Source organism: Salvelinus fontinalis, chromosome 3, assembly GCF_029448725.1.
Source record: "Salvelinus fontinalis isolate EN_2023a chromosome 3, ASM2944872v1, whole genome shotgun sequence".
In the NCBI taxonomy this organism is placed as follows: domain Eukaryota; kingdom Metazoa; phylum Chordata; class Actinopteri; order Salmoniformes; family Salmonidae; genus Salvelinus; species Salvelinus fontinalis.
The window spans coordinates 56,790,018-56,803,259 of record NC_074667.1 but is presented as its reverse complement, the minus strand read 5'-3'; the positions used below and the strand labels follow the sequence as shown (position 1 = coordinate 56,803,259).

At 40.8% G+C, this 13,242-nt stretch overlaps 1 protein-coding gene across 2 annotated transcripts in view; it reads right to left on the bottom strand.

Moving 5' to 3' along the window:
• LOC129851165 (forkhead box protein J3-like) overlaps positions 1-11,931 on the bottom strand; it is a 127,481-nt gene extending 115,550 nt beyond the window's left edge. The window contains exons 1-2 of one of the 2 annotated variants that reach the window (XM_055917511.1): positions 11,716-11,931; positions 10,240-10,325 (exon numbers count right to left, since the gene is read on the bottom strand). The gene's annotated coding sequence lies outside the window, so the exon portion shown is untranslated. The remainder of the gene's footprint in view (positions 1-10,239; positions 10,326-11,715) is intronic. The other variant, XM_055917510.1, reaches the window with a different exon arrangement.
• Between the last annotated feature and the right edge of the window lie 1,311 nt (positions 11,932-13,242).

Here is a 13,242-nt window from a genome sequence, read left to right as displayed (position 1 = left end):
ACCTCCGCACACTGACTCTGTCATGGTGCCCCCTGTATATAGCCTTGTTATCGTTACACTTATTGTGTTACTTTTTTATTTTAGTCTACCTGGTAAATATTTTCTTCTTGAACTGCACTGTTGGTTAAGGGCTTGTAAGTAAGCATTTCACGGTAAAGTCTACACTTGTTCAATTCAGCGCATGTGACAAATAAAAACTTAGATTTTAACTTTTGAAGACCTCTACTACGATATGCTACTCCAAATATTGCGATATAAATCATTTTGCACCGTTAATAACTAAAGCATTCTAGACAGCAATTTTCATGCTAACAGATACCCATAGACTTCGTCATTGCACTAAACGCAGGTTAGAGGTAGTTTCACGAGCCAATGCGAACTTCCTTCATACTAGACAGACATAAAAATGGTTTCCATTAGTTCATCTGACAAAGTAGATAAAGGGCCTTTGACAAAATCCCGAAAATATTCAAAGGGTATTTTCCATCTCTGTCACATAAACCCTCTCACATGAGGTGTGCTTTTGAGAACTGGTGTTTACCCACTAATTGCATTTTGGAACATTTGCAGGTGTAGCCTACTGCCATTGCTACCCATATAATGTGAAGAAATAGTTCAACATTCTAAAACGTCCAAATCTGTTACATCAGCATCATTGCGTTTGAATTGTTATTTTAGGTTTTTTTATGTACAGTGTATGAATTTAGGATATATTGCCCCACAACTGTCCTGGAATCTGTCTGGAATATTCATTTCTCGCACAGAACAAGCTGACCAATAGAATGGGTAAACTTCAACTAATGGGAGATAGTAGATTGACATTTAGTGATTTTACTGTTCTTTACTTGTTGGCTAAGAAATTAAAATGTGGACAGATTTTTCCAGGTAGCTTAGCAGTTAAGAGAGTTGGGCCAGTATCCAAAAGGCTGCTGGTTCGAATCCCCGAGCCGACTAGGTGAAAAATCTGTTGATGTGCCCTTGAGCAAGGCACCCCCCCCCCTTCTACTATTCATTTAACCTTTATTTATTTAACTAGGCAAGTCAGTTAAGAACTAATTCTCATTTACAATGACAGCCTACCCTTAACCCTAATTGCTCCTGTGAATCTCCCTGGATAAGATCGTCTGCTAAATGACTCATGTAAATGTAATCTTCAACGTGCGCCTCAGAATTCAATAAGGACGCACGGCGTTGCATCCCCCTGTGAAAAGGACCAAATCACATGACAGGTATTGGCAAATAAGAATTTAGATATCTGACAAAGCCTTGTAAGTGAGAGGTGCTATGGAGCACAGCGATTGGCAGCTGGGAGAAGCAAATTAACAGTATTATATCCACCATTTTTGGTGGGCCTTTCGGCCACACAAAGGAGCATGGCCGTCGATGCCGCCGGGAAATTTGAGGCCTGGCACCATGGGTACATTTTATTTTCATGTGTATCTGAACAAAATGTTTTGATTATTCTGGGCAAGCAGATTAATTAAAATCACCACACACATACATTTATTTTACAGATCCATGTCTACAACAAATTTCTGCCCGAATTTTACACCATACGTTCAGTCGACACACATATAGCCTCTATTCAGCCTAGTTTATTGGGGAGAGGGAGCGACTGTGAGAGTTAGGCAGTGTATTGCCAGGTTAATAAAAAATTAAAAGTGTTGTGCTTCAGTAAACTCGCTCTCCATCCCGTGAGGAGAGGGGGGGGGGGTTCTTTTGAAAACTCTGAACCAGTGCTGCATTCCCACATCCAGTGAGGGGCTCTTTAAAAATGCATTAATTTACAGCAAAAATAGATTAAAGTGCCCAGCTGAGCAAAACTCAAAATTTGGCTCCTGAATAACATTACTGATAAAACATCTCCCACAAGCACTGGGGGTTTCGCCTGAGGAAAAAAGTGCTGGCTTTCTTTCACCTTACAGCACCTTGAGAATAATGTATTTTTAATCATTACTAAAATACTGCATTTCTAATTGTAATTTTTAATTATGACTTTCCTTAGATTCAAAACAGCTGAGTAAAAACTGCAAAAACCCATTAAAATCCATCCTAGAAACTGCAGTTACCCATAATGCTCCGCCAATGTCAATCTATTCACCATTTCATATCAAGGCTTCAGAGCGTTCAAATGACAGCTGCTGAAGGCCCCCCAAAAACGCCTGGAACTGCAGTTACTGTAATTGCGCCGGCCAGCACTAAATGAGGTTCACTTAAGTGCAATTATCCCCCTCTGATCTTTCACATAAAGAGATGTCTTTAACATGGAGAAGTGGGCTCACACAATATGCCTGCAAACAAGATTAAAATTTTAATCAGAGAAGCATTTCCATTACATGAATGTCTTCATAGCTAACCTGCATTCAAGTAATGCACAGCAATGCTAATGAAGACCGAGCTAGTCCCATCTCACAAACACCAAAACCAGGAGCACAAACTTCATACTGGATTAAAGCAGAACATGGGAGAGTTCAAACAAACCGTTCAGTCAGTTAGGCCTGAGCTTGTTCAGAGAGCCTGCCTCCCTTCAACAATCACCATCATAGTAACTAACAGAGGAGCATGTTTGTGGCCACCCAATACACAAGGGAGAAGAGTCTTGTAGTAGAGGAACAACATGCAAAGCACGAGAAAAAAAGTAGGTATTTTCAGGCAAACATAACTCTGGGATAAAATAGAAACATAGGCCATGTGTTATATAAATAAAAATATGCTTAATCAATAAGGACACTGCACCACCTTATTGCAAGTCGATTGAAGACTGTCTACTGCCCTCTAAACTTGTAGTACTGCTGTCAGTCACCCGTCACTAAAAGAATAGCCCAGCCTATGACATACAGGATTATGATGGCTTATATTTTGGTGTCTGACTGCTTGGGCTTGTCTGCGGATAGCCTACCTGTTGGGCTCAGACTTTCCGATCCCTGGCCAGGTTCAGACATCGGTACGTTCAGCCTGCCTGGCCAGGTTCAGACATCGGTACGTTCAGCCTGCCTGGCCAGGTTCAGACATCGGTACGTTCAGCCTGCCTGGCCAGGTTCAGACATCGGTACGTTCAGCCTGCCTGGCCAGGTTCAGACATCGGTACGTTCAGCCTGCCTGGCCAGGTTCAGACATCGGTACGTTCAGCCTGCCTGGCCAGGTTCAGACATCGGTACGTTCAGCCTGCCTGGCCAGGTTCAGACATCGGTACGTTCAGCCTGCCTGGCCAGGTTCAGACTGGTACGTTCAGCCTGCCTGGCCAGGTTCTTAACTACCACCAGCAGTCTGATATCTGCGTCTCACGGACTCCCATTTGAATAATCACTTCAACAAGGGGAGAAATTAAAAAGCCTATCAGTGAGACGGGGCTAGGCACAGGGCCACAGCTGAATTTCAAATGAGCTGCTGGTATGTGAAAGGTGAGAGACCGGCTCTTAGGTCAGCTTTGTCAATATGGAGACTCTACCCACCTCTCTATAAAATGGTGTCATTATCTTACTATGCTTATTCAAGAAAGACCACAATATTCAACAATGGGATATCACAATTTTATGAAATGAAAAACCTGTGAAATACAGTATTTACAGATAGATAAGATGAATACCCTAAGCCACTGAACAAGCTTCACAAACGGCAGAAGTTATTTTGTTTCATTCCAGAAAAATGTCAGAACAGAGGTTTGTTGCAGCACTGTTAGGCACAGCTGGATAATGGCTTCGCTTCACAAATGTAGGCTGAAACCTCAATCAACGCTGCACAAAGAAAATCTAAAAATTGAGGCGAAATGCAGGTCTTCCACACAGGACTCTGAAAAGACAGAAGGCAGCCTCAAGCATGATCCTTGTGAGTGTACATCTGAAGCACTATCCTAAACCATCAGCACACTGCATAGATATTCCCATCCCTGATCACAAGAAAACCTGCCAATCTAGTATGTGAGGAATGGAATCTTTCATTCAATAACAGTAAAGTGCTAAGTGGATGGGCGAAATAACCCCTTTCAATGTACCGGTATTATTTGTGGAATGCTTATGTATTGCGGATTTAACAGCATGGTGCTTGCTTATGGTTTCCAGGCGAATTAAGTTGTGCCTCACCTCATCAAAATGCAGCACATCCTAATTTATAATTTTTTATTTAATTGTGTTTTTGTTCTACCTTGTGTTATTTTTAGTACGACACTGATATTGATTACCGCGTTGTTGGGTTTAGAGCTAGCAAGAAAGGCATTTCACTGTACTTGTGCACGTGATATTAAAAAATCCTTGGATGGAAAGTTACAAAGAGACCGTACAAGCAGCTGCTGTGTCTCTACTTCCTCAACTGCCATTATGTAAATGTATCCCCGCTTGATAATTATCTAATCTTATTTATTTATTTATTTATTTTATATATATATTTATTTTATATATATATTTATTTTATATATATATATTTATTTTATATATATAAATAAGATTAGACCTACACTATTGTACTTAAAGGTGAAATCCTTAAAATGACAAATGGATAAATTGAATTACACAGGGCATCTAAGAGTTGTCTAATTTCATGCAAATACAAACATTGTAGCCAATACTGTTCAAAATGTCTAGGCTCCATGGTCCAGACATTTGAATAGATAAGGGATATGAAAATCCTCAATAGCATAAAGGTGCACTGACTGATGGGGAAATGTCACAATGCGCAGAGAACGGTTCAGTGCCCACCGCCGCAACAATACTGCATCCTCCTGCTCGCTCTCCCTCTACTATCCAGTCATCCAGAAACAACTCATTCACGCATTTCTTTCAAAGCACATCAAGTAAGAAATGCATTTACAAATTCTATCTGCATGTTGTGTGCACCTAATGGTAAGTTGTGGATGACACTGTCTAATAAATATCACAAAAGCAGATTAAGCCACTGATCATCACTATGAAAACAGATTACATTACATCCTAAAAGCAGACCCATTTCTGTACTCAAGACTCAAACTGTGGACAGCATGTAAGGATAGTACAATATTGTTCCAAAAGAGAAATCGGGACAAATAAAGAACATGTTTCTATAGTAGGGAGAAGATAGGCTCTCTGACAGCCACCATACAATTCCTGTGGGGGGGGGTTGAAAGAGCACACTTCCCACAAAATGAGTTGGAAATTGAGCTGCACTACTCCTCCTGCCAAAGGGTATGAACATATTAGAGACATATTTCCACCAAATCACATGGACCCCCAGACTGAGAACATATATATGTTTATCACTGTTAGATGAAATACAGCAATGTGCAATCAAAGCAGCAAGATTTGTGATCAGTTACCAAGAAAACAGGGCAACCAGTGGAGCAAACAAGTCTGTCAATTAGGGCTGTCCTGACAAAAAACCTTGGTCGACCGAGAGTAATCTGTTCTTTCGACCAATCAATTGTTCAAAATGTTTAAACTGATAACCATATATTGACAGACCCAATTTTTGAATACAATCAACTACATGTAGGCTACTGAGCTTGTCTGATGCTTTAAGCACTGTGATCAAAAATGAAGACATTTCTAAAGAGGGAGCCAGAGATCAATAGGACCTAACCAGAACAAAAAAAAAAGTGTTCCTGACTCCCCACTGCTGCTGGCCTTTGCAGATCCTGTGTTATGCTCCTGAAGTTGCCGGTAATAGGCTACAGCGGTCAGCAACCTTTTTCACTTCGAGTGCCAAGTTATCCGACCATTTCTACTGATCTGCGTGCCAGTTATGATTTTCATATGCACATTTTTATGGAACAGTTTAATTTAATTTAGAGTTAAGTCTTCATATCTCAGAATCAATGTCAGGTGGTTAATCAAAATTCTAAATGAAAATAATACAAATATAAAAACTTATTGCCATTGCAAAGGTTAAAGATAAAAATGGTTAAATAAATAAAAAATTGCCAATATGAAAAAACTGCCTACGTAAAGCCAACAAAGAAAAACATTGCAGCCTGCAGGTAGAAAATATCCTGGCTACACATGGCCTGTCTGCTGGGAACTTGAAACATTGTATCAACTATTGTATTAACTTCAAGCTTGTGCTAGCAAACTTGCTACATTGTATAAAATATTCGGAGTTTCCAGTGCCAATGAGCTCTGGACAGACAGGCTATTTTGCACAATGGCTAAGTAATCAGGTAGGCCCATTTTATGACGTTTCCACTGGATCAGAGCATTACTTTTTTTCCCCTTTCATGCCGAGGTGTAATCAAAAAGGGAGAGCTGGAAAGATTTTTAAAATAAGCTACGTTGAGGAACTATTGTCATTCTCCATGGATTTAAAAATAGACCAAGAAAAACATTAATTGAGAAGCTCCACAGTGATGTTGCGTTAAAGCATCAGATCCCCAAATGGGCACACTTATAGACCTACACTTGGCCTACTTTTACATGCGTTATCAGGTTCGTGTCCTTACTCAAGATTGACAGGAGCGCTCCAAACAAAAGACAATTAATTGACAACTGGTAAATGGAATAAAATATACCAAAACTTCTCCTCACCAGCGTAGCCTAGGTTGTGCTCTCCGCAAACAACGTGTCCACTCCTACAACGACATCAATAAGACGAATAATAATAAATTTAATGCCTTAACAAAAATTACAGTAACCAAACCATCATTGTAGATGATAAATTATGGGAATTAACGGTAAATGTACTACTGGTGATACTAGTGTGCCACCCCCGCAGTCTCCACAATGGATTAGTCCACTCAGACAGACATGAAACAGACGTGTCTCGTGCCATATTTTTTTTGTTTTATATATTTCAAACTGCACAAATAAAAATCTTGGTCGACCAACACCCTATCGACCAAACAATCAACCAGTGGACTAAATGGGGTCAGCCCTATGCTAAATACAACCAATATATCGGTTTACTTATCTTCATACAATAACTATTTACACATTGTTAAAAACACATAGCTGAAAATATAACATTTGTAATGTCTTTATCCTTTTGAAACAAACAATGGGTGTTTCTCAAAAATGCTTACTACTGTGCGCCGAGCATTCAAATTGGATTACGGGAGGGTCCGAGTAAGAGTCCAAATCAAAGTATGCGAAACAGAGCATGGAGGGCATTTCTCAAATGTGTACTCCGTTTGTACATATTTTGATTCATGCATTGATGCAAGCTTCAGTGGAAAGTATGTAAAGAAATGACACAACCATGTAAAAGAATTTATGCAATATTTCTTGAAATCAGTGTCGGACATTTGAGCTGAAGCGAGAGAAAACACACTCCGACTTTAGAATAAAATGTTGCCTATTGACATCTCATATGTTGTTGCCTGACTACAATATTTTATCTTGATACATTAATAAATACATGCTGTGTAAATTTTGTAATGTTTACCTGCCTACGTAACTGTGGATAGCAAGCCCATAATAAGTCAATAGGGCTAACTGGATAGCTACTAGTACTGTTAGCTCGCCAGACAGCCACAAAGAATTGTTAGTTAGCTATCCACATCTTGTCTCGTCTGTTGTTGCCATTGTCCTGGCTGGAAGTAGGTTCAGTGAATGGGGAGGTGAAGCGTGAGGTAATACAGTAGGGGGAGTACGAGTGCTTCTCAGATGTATTGTTTTACACGTTCTTCACACTCTCGTCCTCAAGAGAACGTGGTCGAAGAATGCACTCGGAGCATGAGTGTGTGGTTCACAGCAGTGTGATTATTGAGAAACACCCCTTTATGATTGCTGTACATTGTTATGTTTTCTGTTTCTCACTTTTGTTCATTTCACTTGTTTTGGCAATGTAAACATGTTTCCCATACAAATAAAGCCCACTTCAATTTAATTGAGAGAGAGCACAGACAGACAGATTAATGGTAATGGTTAATGGTAATCCCATTTCCACTACTACTATTAATACCTTATTGCTGTTGGTCCCACCATTTTTTCAATGCAAGTAATTTAACTTGCCATGTCAATAAAGTCTACTGAATTGAGAGAGAAAGGGAGAACTTTGAGGCCACATTGCATGATGGTTGTCTCATCCACATTTGAAAAGCCCTCCCCATTACTGTTCAGCAAAACAAATGTACTTCGGGGAATTGGACACTGCCTAAAAATACCCATTTATAAAAACAAAGTCTAATGGAACCAAAGGCTTACTTAATCCTGAAATGTTCATCCCTAACTATAACATCTTCCGACAAGAAAGAACTGTCAAAAGGGGCAGAGTTGCAATCTACTGCAGAGGTAGCCTGCAGAGTTGTCATACTATCCATGTATGTGCCCAAACAATTCAAGCTTCTACTTTTAAAAATTCACCTTTCCAGAAGCAAGTCTCTCCCCTTTGCCGCTTGTTATAGAGCCCCTTCAGCCCCCAGCTGTGCCCTGGACACCATATTTGAATTGATTGCCCCCCCCATCTATCTTCAGAGTTCGTACTGTTAGGTGACAAACTGGGATATGCTTAACACCCCGGCCGTCCTACAATCTAAGCTAGCTGCCCTCAATCTCACTCAAATTATTAACTAACCTACCAGGTACAATCCATAACCATGGGCACCCTCTTAGATATCATCCTGACCAACCTGTCCTCTAAATACACCTCTGCTGTCTTCAACCAGGATCTCAGCAATCTCTGCCTGCATGCGTAATGGGACTGTGGTCAAACAACCACCCCTCATCACTGTCAAACGCTCCCTAAAACACTTCAGCGAGCCGGCCTTTCTAATCGACCTGGCCCGGGTCTCCTGGAAGGATATTGACCTCATTCCGTCAGTAGAGGATGCTTGGTTGCTCTTTAAAAGTGCTTTCCTCGCCATCTTAAATAAGCATGCCCCATTCAAAAAATGTAGAACTAAGAACAGATATAGCCCTTGGTTCACCCCAGACTTGACTGCCCTTGACCAGCACAAAAACATCCTGTGGCGTATTGCATTTGCATCGAATAGCCCCCGCGATATGCAACTTTTCAGGGAAGTCAAGAACCAATATACTCAGCCAGTTAGGAAAGCCAAGGCTAGCTTTTTCAAACAGAACATTGCAAAAATGTTTTGGGACACTAAAGTCCATGGAGAATAAGAGCACCTCCTCCCAGCTGCCCACTGCACTGAGGCTAGGAAACACTGTCACCACAGATAAATCCACAACAATCAAGAATTTCAGTAAGCATTTTTCTATGGCTGGCCATGCTTTTCCACCTGGCTACCCCTACCAACAGTTCAGCACCCCCTGCAGGAACTTGCCCAAGCCCCCCCCCCCCCCCCCCCCCCCTCCACTATGCAATCTAATTCCCGAGCTGGTCATGGGTGCACCTCAGCCACGCTCAAGGTCCTAAACGATATCATAACCGCCATCGATAAAAGAAAGTACTGCGCAGCAGTATTCATCGACCCGGCCAAGGCTTTCGACTGTCAATCACCGCATTCTTATCAGCAGACTCAACAGCCTTGGTTTCTCAAATGACTGCATCGCCTGGTTCACCAACTACTTCTCAGATAGAGTTCAGTGTGTCAAATCGGAGGGCCTGTGGTCCGGACCTCTGGCAGTCCCTATGGGGGTGCCACAGGGTTCAATTCTCGGGCCGACTTTTCTCTCTCTCTCTCATACACACACACATATACATATATATATATTGTCGCTGCTGCTGGTGATTCTCTGATCCACCTCTACGCAGACGAAACCATTCTGTATACATCTGGCCCATCTTTGGACACTGTGTTAACAAACCTCCAACCGAGCGTCAATGCCATACAACAATCCTTCCATGGCCTCCAACTGCTTTAAAATGCATGCTCTTCAACCGATTGTTGGCCGCAACCGCCCGCCCAACTAGCATCACTACTCTGGACGGTTCTGACTTAGAATAAGTGGACAACTACAAATACCTAGGTGTCTGGTTAGGCTGTAAACTCTCCTTCCAGACTCACATCAAGCATCTCCAATCCTAAATTAAATCTAGAACCGGCTTCCTTTTTCGCAACAAAGCCTCCTTCACTCATGCTGCCAAACATACCCTCGTAAAACTGACTATCCTACTGATCCTTGACTACAGCGATGTCATTTACAAAATAGCCTCCAACACTCTACTCAGCAAATTGGATGTAGTCTATCACAGTGCCATCCGTTTTGTCACCAAAGCCCCATATACTACCCAACACTGCGACCTGTATGCTCTCCTTGGCTGGTCCTCACTACATATTCATCACCAAACCCACTGGCTCCAGGTCATCGATAAGTCTTTGCTAGGTAAAGCCACACCTTATCTCAGCTCACTGGTCACCATAGCAACACCCACCTATAGCACATGCTCCAGCAGGCATATTTCACTGGTCATCCCCAAAGCCAACACCGCCTCTCCTTCCAGTTCTCTGCTGCCAATGACTGGAACGAAGTGCAAAAAAATGTATTTAAATTATTTATTTTTTAAATCACTGAAGCTGAAGTCTTATATCTCCCTCACTAACTTTAAGCATCAGCTGTCAGAGCAGCTTACCGATCACTGTACCTGCACACAGCTAATCTGTAAATAGCACACCCAACTACCTCATCCCCATACTGTTATTTATCCTCTTGCACCCCTTTATATCTGCACATCTATCACTTCAGTGTTAATGCTAAATTTGTATTATTTCACCACTATGGCCTATTTATTTCCTTACCTCCCTACATTTGCAGACACTGTACATAGATTGTTCTATTGTTATTGACTGTACGTTTGTTTATGTGTAACTCTGTTGTTGTTTTTGTCACACGGCTTTGCTTTATCTTGGCCAGGTCACAGTTGTAAATGAGAACTTGTTCTCAACTGGCCTACCTGGTTAAATAAAGGTGAAATAAAAAATATATAAATTACTCAAGTTATTATTGAAAACAGAAAAACTTGAACAGCAGTTTCAGGGCTGCATGTGCATGCAGACAGCAATTGTAGCTGCTATTTAAAGAACGGGTGATTAAGACAAGCCAGACCTGATCTCTTTTTGTGGGATTAAGTTTCTAAAGTTATGCAAATAAAATACTAGATCCTGAATCAACGCAGCCTTGCCCTCAAGTGCTTTCGTGATTCTTAGTAGCCAAACTAGCCAGTAACATTTTGCCAATGCATTCGTTTTTTAAATTATACATCAAATTGGATTGTTTTAGACAAACTACCATCGTTATATGGGGAAATCACAAAATCAGACTACGATCCGCATTCTAAAAGCTAATGAGGTGTGAGGGACCAAGTTGACCAACCAGTCAAGTTAACGACAGAGCGTGTGACAGTTTGGACTAACCTGAAAATTCCCAAATTAGCTAACGTTTGCCACTTAACGTTACAGTAGCAAGTCTAAACTGCTGGCTGACATTATAACTTGCAACACACCATGTCAAAAGAGGTTCGGTTTTCTTTACAACATGGCTTGGTAGCTAGCTAACTGGCTAGTTAAAGATATGGAAGACGAATGCTAGCTGTCAAAGTTGCTCAGTTATCAATGGTGCTAGCAAGCTAACGTTAGCTAGATAGCTAGCTGTCAAGTTCGAGAGTTATAGCTAGCTAACGTAGGTAAAATGATGAACCATGCTATCATGTTAGTTAATTGGCAACGAGCTACCTGGATCGTTACTAATGAAGTCCCCATAGGCTCCGTCCCAGCAAAAAGAAAACTGACAAGAGGCCCTGATTTCTGAACTCAATCCCCAGAACTTCAGTGCAGCTCACTTCCCCATGAAAGTCGTCCATTTCATGGGCCTCAGTTCAACTTCCATTCCCATGTTCTTACAGCTCACTTACCCTGGGTATATATGGTCGTTGCCTTTGTCCAGGAAAGTGTTGAAGTAACTGCCCACTCCTCTTCCACCTGATCTTCAACAAGAAAGTCCCTCAAGTGCCTATTCTCTTGGCGTTTGTCCTAGATTAGACCAGTTGTGCCCTCACTGATGTGCCCGTGGCGTCCCTCTTCGGCTTCTCCGCCTTTTCCCTTTCTCTCGACAACCAACATCCGGGACTCTGTCGTTTGCTACACACAAATACCCGGAACTACTTCCAACACAATTCAAGAACGATGCAGATTACAAGCTGCACTGGCTATATTACTGCACTCTACGATGTACACAACCACAAAAACTAGTCCCTTCCCTGCCATCTCTCTCCCTCTGCCTCTGCTACAACTACTTAATAAAACGACAACAATAATAGTAATAAAACACATATTTACTCATAATCATAATTGTAATAAACAAAAAAATAAAACATCTAATTAATGTGTTCTTAGCTATTAATAATCTTACTACAGGAGTTATGACAGTACTACTAAAGGTAATATTTAATTGCAATAAATTATAAATTTTACTATTTCCTTGACTTCAGATTATACTGTTGTTAGCAGCATCTAGTCTTCTACATGGAGCACTATCTTAGTAATGTTCATGTTATGAAACATGTATTGACATTTTTGGTCAATTCATACTTCGCTGGAATCAAACATGTCTGATCACTATTAGTACAGTATATAAAGTATTTCAGCTTAGTCATACAGTTTTCGGTTGGAAAACAGAGCCTCCAGTGGGTTCTCATTGAAAATGCTTCACTTGAGCTACAAACAGGTTGCCAATCATATTTCCCATCACAAATATGTGATGGGGATAAGCAAATGATCTACAATTACATTGTGTGTTGAATGTAGCCATAGCCAAATACGGAGACATAGATCCCACGCTGTCAATACAGTAGCTGGTCACTGTGTAATTGTGCGGTTGCCATTTGTATCACTTCAGGTTAATGTGTAGACTCTTTGTATGTAATCAGACTAAATCAAATTACATTTTATTTTATTCACATGCGCCGAATACAACAGGTGGAGACTTTATGATGCTTACTCACGAGCCCTTTCCCAACAATGTAGTGTTAAGTAAGAAATATTTGCAAAAAATTGAAAAGGAAATAGTAACACAAAATAACAATAATGAGACGATATACACAAGGAGTACCGGTACCTAGTCAATGCGCAGTGGTACGAGGTATTTGAGGTAATTTAGGTATTATGTACACTATCATTCAAAAGTTTGGCTTGGGAGTAGAAGCTGCTTAGAAGCCTCTTGGACCTACACTACTGTTCAAAAGTTTAGGGTCACTTAGAAATGTTCTTGTTTTTGAAAGAAAAGCACATCTTTTGTTCATTAAAATTACATTAAATTGATCAGAAATACAGTGTAGACATTGTTAATGTCGTAAATGACTATTGTAGCTGGAAACGGCAGATTTTTTATGGAATATCTACATAGGCCCATTATCAGCAACCATCACTCCTGTCTTCCAATA